Source organism: Dipteris shenzhenensis, chromosome 3 (assembly GCF_047967505.1).
Source record: "Dipteris shenzhenensis isolate YYH24624 ecotype China chromosome 3, Dip_SZ_1.0, whole genome shotgun sequence".
Lineage (NCBI taxonomy): Eukaryota > Viridiplantae > Streptophyta > Polypodiopsida > Gleicheniales > Dipteridaceae > Dipteris > Dipteris shenzhenensis.
Genome location: NC_141598.1, coordinates 30,800,759 through 30,819,765, shown reverse-complemented (window position 1 = coordinate 30,819,765; position 19,007 = coordinate 30,800,759).

The following is a 19,007-nucleotide window of genomic DNA, read 5'->3' as shown; positions in this document are numbered from 1 at the left end:
ATGACTGCATGAATATTGCTGCTTTATGCCATGCTCCTACAGGAACCTTGCAAACTCATTTGAGAGGTACTCTCCCCCTCCATCTAACCTTAGGCATTTTATTTGTAGGCCTGTTTCTTTTTAAACCATAGCTTTAAAAGCTTTGAAGTGCCCAAACACTTCACTTTTCTTTTTCATAAAATACACCCAAACTTTTCTGCTGTAGTCATCAATAAAAGTGATAAAATAATGAAAGCCTCCAATAGATGCAACTTTAGTAGTCCACACATCAGAGTGGATTAATTCCAATGGCTTCTTACTCTCTTGAACATGCCTAGGACATGGATTCCTTGCCTGTTTTCCAAATTGACAGGCTTCACAAACCTTATGCATTTCTACAACCTTGAATTTAGACAATCCTGCAACAATATTTTGGGCCTGCATTGATTTAGGTCACTGTACATTAACATGACCAATGTGTTTATGCCAGATATCAATATCTGCAACTACACCGGTCCCATGTGCAAACATTGCTGCACTCAATTCAGGCATGTCCGCATCCAAGGTAAACATCCTACCCTTCTTCTTTCCTTTTTCTATCAAGCGACTGTTATTTTTCATATCCTCAACAAAGCATCCATGAGGATTAAATCTGACCTACAAGACCTGCTGAACCATTCGACCAACAAAAACCAGGTTCTTGGTGATGTTCGGGACATGAAATACATCAGACACGTATTTCTTTTTCCCAACCTGCATAGACAAAGGAATTTTACCAATCTGCACAATAGGATGTGCAGTATCATCACTAGTCTCCACAAATCCTAGTCTTTCTATTTTCCTTGCATCCTACATCCATTCTGCATGACTTGTCATGTGGTTTGATCCACCTGAGTCAACATACCACACATCATTTCTTTCTTCTGCACTTGTCACAAAATTGGTCATGTGCTGCACCATAAATAGATGCTCATTTCTGTCATCACCCTGTCTACTAGAAGATGCATAATTGCCTTGCTGCAATTTTCCATTCATAATGTCATTCTGCTTTTTGTAGCAGTCTTTAGCCATATGACCCATTTTACCACAGTAGTAGCATTCAACATTGCTGTTTGTATTTTGGCCTCTCTGCCATCCACCACGGCCTCTTTGGCTCCCCCTGCCTCTAGAGTTACCACGTCCTCCTCCATAGGACTGGTTTTCTTGAGTTTGCTGCATATTCTGATTTCTACCATGGCCTCTAGATCGGCCTCCTCTACCTCTTCCAACATTTGAGTAGAAGACAGTTTCTTTTGAAGTTCCTCCTCAAGAATATGCACCCCCATTTCTATGTTCTTCAGAAATTAGAAGAGCAAACAACTCCTCAAAATCAAGAAATTTTTCGCGGACGGCAATGGATGTCCGGAACTGTGCATAATCCTTTCCTAGACCATTCAAGGTCACAGAAACTAGATCATCATCTTCCACTGGTGACCCAATGGAAGCAAGTGCATCTGCAATTTTCTTCACCTTCATGTGGTAGTCATTGATGCTCATATTTTCTCTCTACACACATTGTGTAACTCCTGCTTGAGCTACATTTTCTTGGCTTGCGTATTTGTGCTATACATTTTTGCCAAAGTATCCCATGCCTCCTTTGGCGTACTTGCATCTTGAATATGCACAATCATAGAATTCGAAATGCTGATAGACAGCCAATACATAACTTTTCTGGCTCTCTCATGCCATCCTTTAAATGCTTGCATTTCCTATTGATTGGGAACATTAGGAAGAACTGGTTCTTCTTCATTTCCTGTAATGAACTCCCAATAGCCTTTTTCCATAAGGAAATTCGTCATTCTAAACTTCCATGCTTGGAAGTTATTCTTGTCAAGCTTTTCAGTGACAATCTATGAAAGAGAATCAGACGCCATTACAGAACACTGCAAAAAATTGTCACTGCAAAAAACACAGCTTCTGCCTCACACAGGCAAATCTGCAAAACTGATGAAAGTGGTATTTGACCACACAGTCACTTCCTAGTGACGATTTTGCATCAACAGGCAACAAGGATGATTTTGCAACTCCCAGTATCTCTGCGCACAGGCGTACAATGCAATTTCTGTCGTAACTTTTCATCGACCTATAGAACAGTGGTCGCACAGCAAAAACCGAGCCCTTTTCTGAGTGCCTGCAAAGAACTTCTACCTTCAAAACGGGCCTCGAAATGGCCTCGAATCAAAAAAATAAAGTTACCGAGGGCTTTGGCCTTGCCCGCAGCATATACTGCCCTCTCGCCACACCGTGAAGGGCGTCTCAATCTGAGACAGTGCACTCTTGCACTTTCGGCTGTGCTACTTGCAGAGATTTTCTCCCAAACTCGAAAAAGGAAAGCAACACTGGTCGTCTTACCAGGACACCGCGAACTTGGTTTGCCTTCTTGAGCTCCTTACCACGAACCAGGCTCTGATACCATGTGAAGATAGTGGGAGAGAGGGAAGGAGTCTTACTTACGGCTTTCTCAAATACACAATGGGGGAATACACACAAAGGTGGAGGCTGAAAACAGTTTTCCTCTCCTTAGTTGTGCAAGCCAAAAGAACTCAAGTACAAAGAAAATAGAAGAACCCTATATGTGGGTGTCAAACAAAACTCAGCTAACTAAGGTGGCATACTAACTGATCCACGAACTAGAGTAGATAAGGATAGCTGTCATCCAGCTATTATTCATGGGCAGTGTACCAACCGCATCTGTAGCTAATAAGTCGGTGACATAAATGCACAACGGTCACCCTAGCATATAACGAGTGGAGCTTGATATCTCAACACAATAATCATTTTTTATTGGGACCAGCTATAGGCGGTCAATTCATGGTAAATCATAACACCACATGGTAACTTACGAGCATATCATGTGGTATTTTTATTTACCTGATGGTATATTTCATTATACTATGTGGTATGATTCTTACATCGTGGTATACTTTAAGGATATAATATAGTTTTTGCCATTGTAGTATTCACATCCCTGACATTCTAGTGCACCCTGGAGTATCAAAAAGGCCAAGAAGGGGCTAAAAAGAGATAAAGAAAGCTTCCAGTAAAGTTTGATAGTATCTAGTGGCTCTCTTTTGCTAGCTAGTATCTACCCATGCTTAGATACAAGTTTCATGAACATAGTGTTTTGGTTGGTTGGTTGATAAATTTTAAACGTTTTGAAAATTCATATAGTGTATAAATGTTAAAAATAGTAGTATGTTTTTTTATGTGCTTGGACTTTTAAGTCCTTTGTTAAAAATAGTAGTAATATCTTACCTTCAATAGTAACAATTAATTTATTTTATAAAAATTATAAAACATTTAGTAGTTTGTTTAAGAAAAAACTATGTGCTAGTTGGGGGTTCTCTTATGCCGACATGTAAGAACTCTCACGCAAAAAATATATATATACTAGTCCCTTTACCACTCACTGCACACATATAAAAAATCTATATACAGCAGTGCCTATGCTGGTTAGGGGTTCACTAGTGCTGCATGTAGCAACTCACACATAAGTAAAATAGATATATTAGTGCTTGTGTTATTGGGGGTTCACTTATGCTGACCAGTTACAATTCACACATGGATATAAAATATCTTGACTTTGAGCCAGTTGTGGCTTGCTTATGTTGGCATATAATATCTCGTTCGAATTCTAGCCACTTGTATAGCTTGCAGTCATTTCTAGCTTGTATCAACCCACAAATTACACTCTACAAATTGCCAAACAAGTTTAGATTATAGTATACCTAGCTTCATACTCTATGGATTTCATTTATTATAAAGCATGAAATAGCATAAATATGTAGGTTACATATTTTGTCATTGCTAGCTTTGTATCAACCCACAAATTACACCTTACATAGCTCCGCACTTGTTTAGAAAAGACTCAATTACTGACATATTATAATTCATAGGATTCTTATAAGTGAATATTTTTTAAAAAAACTTAAAATTGTCAATGTCCAATCTCTTTTAGAGGTGTTACCAAAGGCCTAAGGCCCTAAGGCCATTGGTGTGAGGTGCAAGAGTGTGTGAAATAGGAAATAAAGGTGTGCATGCGAAGCTATGAATGACTTCTCGTAAGCGATGTTGTAGTAGATTACTCAGTGATGGTGCAAGTGTCTATGCTATCAATGAGGGAGCAAGTACAGTATAGTATGAGCATAAAATGGACAACAGTGCAAATGATGTGCAAGTTATAAAGGGCAAAGCAGTGCAAAAATTCTTGGGAGGGTGGTAAATCGACAAGAACACAGAAGCAGGCACGGTCTCACAAGAGCCAACCTTCCACTTGAATGAGATAGTACTCAAGCCTCTGACACGGGGTCCATTATACCAGGTGAAGGGAGGGGAACATAGCGGGAAGAAGTGTTAGAGTAGTGAGCACAGATGGGAAGATGCATAGTTCATTAGGAGGAATGAATCAAACACCAATCAGAGTTACACCAAATGGCAGATACACCAAAGAAGAGATACACTAGGTGAGCTCTTGACTCCAATCTCCCTACATCAACTCATGCTCTATGCTTGATTCTAGATGTGTCTATGCTAGAATGCCCCCAATTCTCTTGTTGCCTCTCTTCACCTTCCCCTCATTGGCTCCTCCTGGCTGAAAATCCCCTTCCCTACTTCCTATTGGTTGTCTTCCTATCTCCTTAGCCATTCCATAGCTTTGACGCTTGATGGCTTCTACCACTCCCCAACCTGCTTCGAGTTGGTGAGGTAAGTACTCCATGTGAACCTAACACTAGTTGGTGGTGAGCTCGATTGGTAGCACAACTTCCCATGTACACCACCATGTGTACCACCTATGCTCCCTTGAGTACTGCAGTCTAGTGTGACAATATTTTACTTTGACCAAAGTCGGCTAAGCTTTGACCAAAGTCGGCTAAGCTTTGACCAAGGTTGGTCCACCCTCGACATGCCCCCGATATGTACTACTCCAATCATGTACTGCCTTGCTCGGCTCAGCTTTGACCAAGGGTCGGTCCACCCTCAACATGCCCTTGGCATGTACTGCTCCAATCATGTACTTCTCTAGTCATGTCCTCATCATGTATTGCTCTAAGCATGGGTCGGCTTAGCTTTGACCAAGTGTCGGTCCACCCTCAACATGCTCCAGCATGTATTGCTCCAATCATGTACTTCTCTAGTCATGTCCTCATCATGTATTGCTCTAGTCTTGTAACTACTCATGCACCACTCCAATCATGCCATTCATGTGACCGAAATGTGACTAGGGTGTGACCAAGGTCTATCCATCCTTTACATGTTGCTCCAGTGAGACCAAGATGTGAACAAGGTGTGACCCAAGTAGCGTGACCAAGGTCTGACCATCCTTGACATGTTGCTCAAGTGGGCAAGATGTAAATAAGGTGTGACCAAGTGTGACCAAGGTGGCCATCTTTGACATGTTTCTCTAGTGACCAAGATGGGAATAAGGTGTGACATAGGTGTGACCAAGGCGTGACCAAGCTGTGACTATGGTATGACTCCTTATGACCAACCTGACCAATATAAGTACAATAGCTTCCTCCAACCACTATCATTCACTGTCTCAATGAATGACTGACACCAATGGTTTGTGCTATAAAATTACAAGCACAAATTAAGTTAATAAAAATGGATTTAAGCCTTACATCTCCAAAACTAAAAGGAAATTGGCTTGTGGCCTTACATCTCCAAAACTGGGGGGGCAAATGGCTCATAGCCTTATAGCTCCAAAACCAAAATAAACATAGCTCATAGCCTTAGATCTTGAAAGAAGCCCATAATCTATATACAACACACCATGGTCTACATACAATAAGTAGAAGTAAAAGAAAATACATCAAAACTTCCAAATCCAAAATTCATGAAACCGGAAAGAAAGACATGCAATATTGATAGATCTAGGAGCTACTACTTGTTGCTGGATAAAAGTCGAGTAGGAGGTGGTGGTGGTGGTGGTGGATGTGTGGAGGCTCCAGGAGGGGTGAACAAGGGGTGAACAAGAGGAACACGAGGAGTGAAGAATGGTTGAACAAGGAGTGAATAAGGAGTGAACAAGTGGTGATGATAGAGGGGTGCACAAGAGGTGAATGAACAATGGGTGACAGAGGGGTGAACAAGAGGTGAACAAGGGGTGTACAAGGGGTGAACGAGGGGTGAACAAGGGAGAACCAAGGGTGAACAAGGGGTGAACAAGGGGTGGTAGAGTGGTGAACAAGGAGGAACCAAGGGTAAAGAGAACAGAGGTGTGCCAGACCCCCAAACTAAAAATCTAAGGGGACACCAAGGGCCTTGTCATAGGTAGACCAAGACAGCTATCCAAGCTACTAGGTGTCAAGTAAATCAAAACCTCTGTATGTTGCTGATTATTTCCATATTAGCCAAAAAAACCATAGTAACACTTTATTTATCTCCCTCCAAAAAAACATAACCTTGGTAGGGATATAGAAATAAATGCACTCTTTCTTTTTTTTTTTGGGTTAAATAAGAATCCAAATAAAATAAAATGCAATCATCATCCATGGAGAGAATCTCAATGAGCATGATATTTCTCTAGCCATGAGCCATTCATGGACACTGGTAACATTTTTCCCTCCAAGGTAGCCAAGTAAAACCTCCACTGGGAATAATCTTTGTGATAAAGAGAGGGCTTGTCCAACCACCATTGACAAGTTTGGGCTTGTGCTTCAGAAACTTACTAGAATATAAGAGGACCAAATAACCCTTTTGGAATGTTCTCTATCTGAGATTCTAATCATGCCATGACTTTTTTCTATTCTACCACACTTCTTGAGCAAGGATGGCCTCTTGGTAGTGCTCCTCTATGGCAACAAGATCCTAGAATCTTTCAAGGATTCAGGCTTCTAAGTCATTATCCATTTCGGCCATCACCCGATTGGCCTCCATGTGGAACTCAAATGGCATAACTGCCTCAAGGCATACACTAATTCAAACAGTGAATACCCTATACTAGCATTATAGGCCGTCTGGTATGTGAATAAAGTTGTTGGGAGTAACACATCCCAATCTTTCAAGAAATCGAGGCATGAAACCGCCAAAGGTTTGGTTGCTACTCTCTGCCAAGCCTTTGTTACCAGGGTAATAAGGGGTGGATGTCTTGTGAATGATTTGCATCTGTGCCGCTAACTTGGCAATAATGCTATTTAGAAAATGGGAGCCTTGGTCGCTCATTAGCTCCATCGGGCACCCAAACCTCGAATTGAAAATGATCATATAGGAAGGTAGCCACACCTGGGCTATGCATGTCACTGCCTTGGCCTCAACCCAGTTGGTTCCATAGTTGATGGCAACCAAACTATACTGGTTTCCTTGCTTTGTGGTGCCTACAAAATCCAAACCCCATCTGTAGAAGGGAAGCACTAAATTGAATGACTTAAGTGGGAGGTTCTCATGCCTGGTAGGATTGGGTCTAGCTCATTGGCATGGATCACATCTCTACATAGGGATGTAGCAATCCTAGGATAGTTTTGGCCACCAAAACCCAGTTCCCATTATCTTTCTAGCAATTGGTTCTAGACCCATATGTCTCCCCCCCATGACTAAGTGAGCCTCTTCAAGAATGGTTGTGTTTCATGAGGTAGCATGCACTACCTCAAGATGTGGTATTTGCCCAGCTTGTACAACTGCCCAGCAATCAGTTTGAAGGGGTTGAACAATCTGTTTCCTCTTTTATGCTGGGGCAACCCTTTAGGAAACTCAACCATGGACAACAACTTTAAGATGTTTGCATACCATGGTGGGCAACAGCGCTGCCGATAGCAAACAAGCATTCATACGTTAGCACTGTGACATCGAAAAGGACCGCAAAGGGCAATTCATCCTCAACCCTTGTTGTTGCTTCCCTTGAAGAGATTGGACAAATGATCTTTAGTTTCATACAACCTTCTTGCTTGCACTACAATGTCAAAGTCAAATTCTTGAAAAAGAAGCATCCATCTACTCAATCTAACCCCAAGGGTGGGTGTGTTTAACAAATAATGAGAGCTTGATGATCAGTGAGATAATAAACTTACTGCCCAAGAGATAATGCCGATACTTTGTCATGGCATAAACCATGCCCAGGACCTTGTGTTTATTGGGGCTATAGTTTCTCTCTACTCCATTGAGTTGTTTGCTGTGGCAAAGTACATAGGTAGGTCCTGTTGCTACTCCTCATTGAGAGTGCTCTCAACAAAATCAAGAACGGAAGAGGGAGAAAGAGAAACAGAGAGCCACACAAGTTTTGGTGGGTGCAGAACCACCCTAATCTTCTTTTTCATTTATTTATATATGTGTTTGAGTATTGTACATAACCGTGGTAAAGGCACAGTGACCTTTAACCCCCACAACCTCCCACTTAAAGGACAATGTGCCTTTACGGGAGAACAACCAGTGAGCATACTATCCAATGCCCATCAATACACAACAATACTCAAACCGCTGACTAGGTAGACTCTTCGTCAACATATCTGTAGGGTTATCATCTGTATGAACCTTGACAAGCTCTATGCGCTTGTCCTCAAGTACCTCCCTGATGAAATGGTACCTGACCTCAATGTGTTTGGTCTTTGCATGAAAGACCAGATTCCGTGCGCTGAATAGCACTCATGGAATCACTATGCAATGTCGATACACCTGTATGAATCCCCAAATCTCTCACTAGCCGATCAAGCCATATAGCCTCCTTGCAACCCTCTATGGCTGCAACATACTCAGCCTCTGTGGTAGACAAAGCACGCACTTCTGTGCGTGAGACATCCATGACACTGCACCACCTGCAAAGGTGAACACATAACCAGAAGTGGATCTCCTACTATCCACATGCCCTGCATAGTCTAAATATGTGTACCCAAGTACATGCATGTCTCCTCTACTAAAGCAGATGCACATCTCCTTGGTACCCTTCATGTACTTCATGATGCACTTAACTACCTCCCAATGCCTCTTTCCTAGATTAGCCATATACCGGCTAACAACTCCCAATGCCTCTTTCCTGGATTAGCCATATACCGGCTAACAAATGCATACATAAGACTCCCAACTGCTGATGCATAAGGAAGCTTGGCCATCATGGCCCTTTCCTCATCTGATTTGGGACTATTTGTATGACTCAGTTCTTTTTCATTCATTTATATATGTGTTTGAGTATTGTACATAACCAGGGTAAAGGCACAGTGACCTTTAACCCCCACACTCATTTGGTTGGGCCATATTGCACCAATAGCTATCCCAGTTACATCCACATTACATGAAAAATTTCATACCATTGGGATTTCCATAGGATGAGTATCTATGCTAGATGGCCCTTGAGATTTTCAAAGCCCTGAGGTGTGGACTAGACAAAGGACTATCCTTGGCATAGAACCTGATGAATCAAGGCCACCATTATGTCAGCATAGAACCTGATGAATCTTAGATAATAATCCACATGTCCCAAAAAGGACTTAACTTCTTGGGGTGTGCGAGGAATGGGGAAGATCAATATCACCTCAATCTTTGCTTGGGTCTATGGTCATTCCCTCAGCTGGGACACTGTGGCCAAGAAGAACCCCTCACAATGCTACAAAGAAGCATTTGTGCAACCGGGCTTCTCTTCACTTATCAAAGACCCATCTCAAATTATTGATTTGATTAATTTGTACAACAGCTTTGAAATGAGAGAAATTCTTACCATTAAATGTTGAGAAATCATCTAAGAATACCTTTAAAAACTTCCAAATATTCTCTTGGAAAAGATTCATTGGTGACAAGGCATTGAAATATTTTTGGTGCATTGCATAGCCCAAAAGGCATCATTGTGGTGGCATTTAAAATCCTATAGTCAAGACACACCTGCCCATCTCCCTTTTGGGAATGATTACAATTCCATTGATCCACTCAAACTAGTTCAATGGATATATCAACCTAGCTTGTTCCATTTTATGGATGTCAACTTGGACTACCTTTCCATAGTTGGGATTCATGCAATATGGTCCTTTGGTCACTAGTTTTGCCTTTGGATATAAGTCGATGCGGTGCTCCATGAACTCAGCTAAGAATCCCTTTAGATCATTGTATGACCAAGCAAAGATTGGAAAATTTTATTTAATGCAACAACAAGAAGATACTCATGCTCCCAGACCCAAATTGCTACCTTCAAATGTAGAGGTTCATCCTTCATCCCAATATTGAGGTACCACATGATCCACCTGGGGCATGCTTGTGGATGTGGGGTGGCTGGTCTCCCCTTCTCCCAACTTTACATGTGTGGGAGTCTCTTTGAGGGGAAAGGCCCTACTCACTTCCTGCAACTAGGATTGTGGGAAGGATACTAGAGTGATCTTCAGAAGTGGTTGAGATGTAGAAGGGGCATTAGAGGATGACTTCCTCTTACCTTTTTGAGCTTGCTTGAGCATTCTATGAAATGGTAGTCCTTCTACCTCATACATGGTTCCAGGTTCATCTTCTATCATAGTGAGATCTGCCTCAAATGGGTACAAGTCAAGTAAGGTGAGGTCCATCTTCCTCTTCATGCACAAGGTGGGCTTGCCCATTTCTTGACAAAGCTCTGACTCTAGTGTGTATGTGAACTACTCCATCTAGTTAGTCCTACTTCTTTTGGTTCCCACTACCTCTCTCATCATGCATTAAAGTTCTATGTGTCCCTTGAGGAGTCATATCTCACACCATATGCTTGTGGGTAAATTTGGTCATCTTATAAACATGCCCTACTTCAACACAGACTCATTGTTACTCTCCTTGTCCTCCTTTTCTTCCCTACCACTTTTCTCCATGGTACTATTAGTGTTCTCATCTTCTATGGTTGTGGAATGGCCCACTTGTGGGTTGGTGCCACCCATGTTGTGTGTCAACATTGGACCATTCTACTCATTTGCTTTGGACACCCTGGTGACCTCTGCACCACCTCCTAGATAGTTGTGTGGATACCATCCTCCTGTACATGAGGATTGTTGTAGAGACCGAAGCGCATTGTATGATAGGTAAATTCATCTAGATGAGGAGACAGAGATGTATTAGGGCTTGCTGCTTCCTCACTTTGAGGTTGGTCATCATAGTCTAGAGAACTTATTTCTACCATATCAATAGACAAGGATGCCAAGGCCCCCATCCAATCCAAGATAAAACCTTCATCTTTTTCTAGGACAGCTTGATCCACCAAGTAGTTCAAGCTTTTGAAACCCTCCACAACTTATGGTTATTCTATGCCATCTTGGTCATCTCGAATAGGCCAATCGCTAAGAGCCCAATGCTCCTCTTCCCCTCCTCTTATACTCCATCTTGCTCTTCAACTCCTCTTCCCCTAATTCTAAGGGTAGGTGCCATTCCTTTTCCATAACCATATCTATTTCTAGGGATGTGGATCCTAAGGGCAACCAAACTTCATCAGCTGACCGGAATGGCCTTTGCTAACCACAACCAACAGGCGAGTCATGAATTGTTTGCAATAGGCTATTATGATTTTTCACTAGTCTTAAATATTGATTAATTTTACAATATTTTTGAGACTTTAATGAGAACTATTTTTATAAAAATTACAAAATAAGCATAGTTTCAAACTTCTTTTAAAAAATGTACATATTGCTAATTTAAAGATGAAAAAGTTTATAATTTTCATGTCAAATGACAAATTGAAAAAAACAACATCAATGATACGATCTAATATTCTTTGAAACTACTAATAATTCATGCATCTAAGTAAGTTATAATACATTATTTACTTAGAATCACAAAAATGTGCTTTTTCTTCTACAAAAACTTCATCCCAATCATCAAAGTTCATCCAAGTCATTGAATTAGATCATATATTTGGTGTTAATATAAGTACATATATGTAGTCCATAGCCAAAGAAGGGGCTTGCCCAAAGAAAATATTTTGATAGATGTAGAAAGAAAATCATATATATATATGGTCAAATTTTAGACGATTGTGAGTAATACAATTGAAGGGTTTACTTTATTTCGATCTAAAGATGAATCATGAAGATGAAAACAGTTATCATTTTTAAAAATAATGTAAATCTAGATTCTAGAGTCCACTTTGTTGTTGATAAAGTTGAACGGATAGAAATGTTCATATCGATGAAACAAACTTTTCATCCAAAAAAATGGAAAATTTCAAACATGAATGAATGAAAATTTCATTCCATTAGAAGGCAAAACTTTCCTCACATAAAGCTTTCATTAACAAAAAATTTATGTTAACATATTTTCTTTTTTCGTCAACGGAAAGTTTTTTCCATTGATGAAAATTTTCCCTTGTCGATGGAAATTAGGATTCCAAAATCAAGTGGGATTCTAGAATCCCAAATTTTATTGATTGAAGAAATTTTGTTGGATTCTAGAATCCCAAATTTCATCAACGGAAGGAAATTTCTATCGACAGATTGAAATTTTTGTCAAAGGAAAAATTTCATCGATAGAATTTTAACATGACAAAGTTTTTTGCCCGATAATTGTGTTCATTCATAAATCAAATTTCATCTTTTTTTGAATAAAAATTTTATTCTTTTGATAAAAGTTTTCCTTTTTTTAGACACAAATTTTATTCTCTTCACGTTTGTAACCCAAATTTTCATCAATTTTTCAAAAATAAAATGGCTTTCATATTCATGCTTTCAAATCTAGCCTTTTTAAACTAAAAATTATATTTTTGCAAAGGCTAGAGCTCTCAATCGAACCAATAGATTGAAGTAGAGTGAAATGATAACTTGTAGAAGTTATGACCTTTTACAATTTGATCGTTTGAATCATTGGATTTTTATCTAAATCTACAGATATGTTTGCTTTGAATAAACCTTTTCTATGGTCATGGACTCCATATATACCTACCCATCTTAATATCAAAATATGTTAAAATTCAACCATTTGATCAACTTTGAATAAAAAGAAAAGTTCTTTTGTTAGACAATGCATTAGCCCAATGTAAAAGTGTTTCATCAAATTATATTAGATCTTAAAGTAACATCAATTTTACCAACTATCAATTTGTGGATAGCATGCTATGTGCAACAAATATTTTAGAAATGTATATCGATACAAAAAATCCATGAGCGCAATGTTGTTACTTATGTGGAAGTCAATTGATAAAAACTTCTTTCAACTAATGCACTTAAGAGAACGTATGATCTAGAGGTGCTTAAACAATGCAACAAAAGAATAAAAAAAGGAACTCATCAATGTGTGGACATGCTTAATTTGCAGGATGTAGAAATTCTTGTATATGGATTTGAGTCAAAAATATATAGGCAAAAACTATTGGTATTTTAAAGAAAAAGTGTAATGACTCTCTTAGTTGAAGGAACTAGTTTCTTCTCCTTTGTAATTTTTATCATGTTTTTCAAATTAAAGTAAAGAACACTCTTTTCAATTGATAATATTAGACATTTTTGGGTTTGGAGTAAAATATAAGTAATATTTTATGCATTCTTTTTTCATAAAAGTACTAGTTTTTAAAATGTCTCAAATGAAGTATATTTTTTGGATTTTTTCCAAAAATGGATTTGACTTGTCATTTCCATGATTTTGTTGTCATTGTTTATGACTCAGTGTCAACCATCTTTTGCCAAGAAGTAAAGGATATGTTCATTGATCTCCAATCATATCCAAGGCGACAAAGTTGGGAATGTCACACTGGCAATCTTCATGTTAACACCCTTGCTTACTCTCACAGGCTTCACTCTATGTTGATCATCCATGCAGGCTTGGAAATAGATGTCACTTGTTAGCTTCAAACCAAGATGTTGTAGCACACAGTTACACCACCATGAAGGAAGACATCCTTCAGGTTCACCCCATTAATATTAACATTGGACATGGGGATTTGTTCCACAAGTGAGCATAGAGCATGCTAAGCAGTGTTCCGGTGTCGATATGAACCAGTCCTTCCTCTAGTGCGGGCTTGCCTTGAGAGAAGAGGTCCCTTTTGTTGACCCCCTGGCATGCGGTTCAAGAATGCAATGGTTTGGTGCATAATCTGTGGAGACAACAGACAAAGTTGATGCAAGTTAAGGTTGGGCCTAAATTCCATCAAATCGTCCATCAAGGAGTAGGGTTGGGTAGTAGTCTTTTGTGACCTCATACTCCGAGTTTCTATTCGAAGTTCAAACCTCTCTCAAGGTCCAAGGTGTAAATGTGAAGGTCTAGCCATTGACTCATGGAATGGTTTCATCATCACTTGCTTCCCTTTTTCTTGTGCCGTACCATGTCTCAATGGCCTTTCCTTATCTGTGTGAACTGTGCCTCCTAGGGGGAGAGTGGAAGGTGCTGCTTGCACCTCCTTATCCCTATTCTATCCTAGGGTCGTCATCTCCATTGCAGACCTCACCATTTTGGACTTGTTAGAAAGAAACTAAGGTGTGCTTTCCTCATCCTTAGAACTAGATTGAGGATCTTTGGTCATGCCCTTAACCACTTCCTAGTACCTTGAAGGCATAGGTTGGTTGCATAAAGTGGGCCACTTTCACAACTAGTGACAGGGCCTTTTGGGTTCTTTCTCATCCACTAACAGGAGGAGAGGACAAGGGTGATATATTTCTAGGCCCATTGTTCACCTTGGAGGGAGGAGGTGACTTCAAAGGGGATGCACCTCTAGTGAGACTGGGTTGGTACCATTGATGAGGCCTATAGTGTTGATATGAAGTCATGCTTACAATTGATACTAAACTCTAAGGAAACCTAGGTAGGAGAGCATAAATCATATCTTGGTCATATGTCAAAGTGTGGACTCTTCCCCAGTTAATAATTCCTACCTGCACTAATGTACCATCCTTTGTGAAATCCAAGATATAGTTGTACATGTTCAAACTTCTTGGTATGAAATTCCACTCATGCATTGCTCTCATTGCCCTTACAATATTAGCATCGACAGGAAGTGCATGCTAGCAAAACAATCATGCTCACAACTTAATGAGTAGAGAATGCCAATTTGAGTGAGGTTCTTCTTTAGGACTTCTATGTCTTACCCATTTGGTATATTCTAGAAATAAGGGATGGTGAACATCAACATATCATGGATGCTACCTTTATTAAAAAACGGACTAACACACCAAAGCTCCTAGTCATGTGAATAGCCTATTGCTTGACACATGGCTTGTTTCATCACATTCATCGCTTATTCTATCCTTAATGCCTTGAATTTTCTAGCTAAAAATCCTCATCAACAGGAGAAAATAGGATTTAACACTTTACCCGACCTTGGTAGAAACAAACCCCTCTGGGGTGGAAACCTCTTGGCATATGCATGAACCAAGGTAGAGGAGATAACCCTTAGAGGAGACATGTGCATCATCATGATCACTTCTCTTGCCAACATATGACACAGTTGGTCTAAGACTTGGCACATTGATAACCTACACCCGATATACCCTTCCTTCCACTTTCCCCCTCTAATGGTCCATGAACTATTAGAGCTGGTAATTGGAAGTGCATACTGCAAGAATACATGTTGGAACTTGGCAAATTGTGTACTAGTTCAATTTGTGCCCTACCTTCAAGCTTGCAAGGTCATTGTTTTTCTCTACCCCACTAGCCATTTCAATAAAATGCATGAGGGTGCTAGTTGTCACTTTTCCTGTTGATCCTGTCTCTCTTGCATTCTTCCTATAAATAGAAGCTCATGGTTTCTTCCATTGGGTCATCCATAAATCACCTTGTACTCTCCATGGATGGTAAGGCTATATTTGTTCCTTTGGCTAACATTTCAATTGACATGTTACATCCCCCAATGCTCAAGCAAAAAGATGGTCCATTATCTCACACACCTTGTACTTTGGCATTTGACCATGCCCTTGCCAAGCTATAAAGATTTTCAAATATATGTGCTTGCATTTAGTATTACAAATATTTGGTAGATACAATAGCTTGAATACCCCCATCCCTCAATCCTACAATATATATGGAATTGACAAGTAATAGACAAGCATTTGAATCTTAGCCTTCGTCTCTCTCTCTCTCTCTCTCTCTCTCTCTCTCTCTCTCTCTCTCTCTCTCTCTCTCTCTCTCTCTCTCTCTCTCTCTCTCTCTCTCCTCTCTCCCTCCCTCCCTCCCTCTCTCCCTCCCTCCCGCCCCCTCCCTCCCTCCCTCTCTCTCTCTCTCTCTCTCTCTCTCTCTCTCTCTCTCTCTCTCTCTCTCTCTCTCTGTTTTAAACATAAAACAATGAAAGATTCCCTGACATTTTTAACTGCTAGCTCTTTGATATTTTTGTTATCTTGCAATATTGTTGGGTTTGGTACATGTGTTTTAAACATATTGCGATGAAAGTCTCCCTCAAATTGAATAATTAAATACTAAATATACATATTCCTTGGAATAATATTAGTGACATGATGTACTACATTTAGGTCCAAGAACAGTGTTTTTGGCTATATTCTTTGACATGTCGCTCGTCGCTCACAGGGATTTTTACTCAAAAAATGGAAACCCCCCCTCCTCTCCCTTCCACTTCTTGGATGCCTTAGCAAACCATCCCCCTTACATCCCATAGGCATCCAATCTCTCCTTACACTCTCCCCTCCCCCCCTCCTTTGTTCTCCTATGTGACTGTAGTAGCAAACCACCCCTCTTTACATCCCATCTCCCCTTTTGCTCCCTTCTCCTTCCATGTCCATGAAAGAAAATCACCCTCCCTTACATCCCGTCTCCCCTCTCCTTTTTTTTTCCTTTCATGGTTGTGACTTACTCTCTCTCCTCCCCCTCTCTTCCCTTCTTACTCTATATGTCAACATTAATCCAATTTAAAAGAAATAAGAAATCAAGATAAATAAATTAAATTTAAAAATATGTGGACTTCTATGATCACTTGTTGCACAAATGCTTGGTTTCTCTTCTTTCCTCTTGCCAAAGAATGAAATGAGTAAATGAATGGAGATCTCACCATTACATAGAAATAATAGAGACAAGGGTTAGGGTTAGCCTCTCCTCTCCCCTCCCGTCTCTCCCTTCCACTACTCTCCCTCCCCTCTCCTCTCTCCTCTTCCTTCCTATCCCTTCCCTGGATATCTATGGCCACTGCTATACTTCCCTGTCCTTCCCTCCCTTCTCCCCTTCTCTCCCTTCCCTCCGTCCTATGGCCTGCTTCCTATCCTCCCCCTCCAGTCTCCTTCCCTCCCCTTTTTCCTCCTCTCCCATCCCTCCCTTTCCACGGAGTTGCAATTGCCTCTCCCCTCCTCTCCCTTTCCCTTACTTCTCCCTATTTCGGTCCCCTTGTCTACCTTCCTCCCTTTCCCTTTCTCCTCTCCTCTCCTCTCCCCTCCCCTTCCCTCCCCTATATTTCTCACCAAGGTTGTCATCCCATGTCCCCTCAAGGGAGAAGGAGTAAGGCATGGAAAAAAAGGTGCTTTAAGGAGCCCCATTTTCCACCCCTTCAATCCTTGCACCACCATGAGTTTTGAGGAAGTATAAGAGCTCCACCATTTTTATGAACCTTATGAAACTTTGGTCAAAAATGAGGAAATGTGCATGTCCCACCCAAAAAATTATGTTTGATCATTATGAAAACTTGGGAGTATAATATAATTACTCATTCAAAGGTCTTTGCAAAGTCTTGTGACCATTGGATAGATAGTGTTGTATAAGCATATCGATCCATAGTTTTTTATTGTAATGCATCATCCATGGTTAAAAATGAGGAAATCTACATGTCTCACCATAAAAATGATATGATATCCTTATGAAAGTTTAAAGTGTAAGGGTCTTAATCATTTGAGTGTCTCTAGAAATCTTCACATCATTGGCAACATACATCTATGGTACAAGCATATTGATGCACAATACCTTAGAATTACAATCTGTGCATGTTAAAAAATGAGAAATTGTGCATGTCCCATCCTACAAATGATGTCTATACATTATAAACTTTGCAATTATAAATTTCATACTCGTTCTAAGGTCTTTGCAAAGTTTTGTGGCAATACCATTCATACATGTATGGTATAAGCATGCCAATTCAAGATTTTTTGACAACAACTGTACATATTGTGTGGTTGAAATTCAATCTCTGTGAGTATAAGTCAATCACTCATCTAATTATTTTCACAATTTTATGACCATGGAATATACAAAGGTATGATATAAGCATATTGATGCATAGTCTTTTGACTTAATGCATCCATGGTTGAAAATGAGGAATGTGCATATCCCACCATAAAAATGATGTGAGATCCTTATTAAACTTTAAAAGTATAAGGTACTTATTTATTGAAATGTCTATATAAATTTATGTAACCATCAACAATGTACACCTGTGGTATAAGCGTATCGATGCACAATTTTTGGCAATTATGCATCGTGCATATTTGAAAATGAGGAAATGTGTATGTCCCACTGTAAAAGTGAAGTTCAGATATTACTTTTCAAGTATTAAAAAATTACTCATTAAAATTTCTTTTCAAAGTTTTGTGACCATACCATACATACATGTATGCTATAAGCATGCCGATTCATGATTTCTTGACAATTGCACATAATGCAGAAGTAAATTGAGAAAATGTGCATGTCCCACCAAATGATGTCAAAATATTATGAATCTTTATGAATATAATTAAATTACTTGTTGAAAGGTCTTTGAAAATTTTTGTGACATTAGATACATATAGGTGTGGTATCAGCATACCAATTGACAGTTTTTTGATAGTAATGCATCATCCATGGCGAAAAAGAGAAAATGTGCACGTCCCCAAATAAAATTAATATTTGGTCATTATGAATTGTTTCAAGTATAAGGTAATTATTTATTGGAAAAGTTATTTGAAATTTTTTGTGACCATCGGATACATAGAGGTATGGTATAAGCATACCGATGCATAATTTTTGGACTATAATGAAACATCCATGGTTGAAAATTAGGAAATGTGAATGTCCCACAATAGAGTGATGTGTGATCCTTATGAAATCTTGAAATTATGAGTAAGTTACTTGTTGAAAGGTACTTAGAAAGTTTTATGTCCATCTACAATATATAGCTATGGTATAAGCATACCGATACACAATCTCTTACAATTACACAACTTGCATGTTCAAAA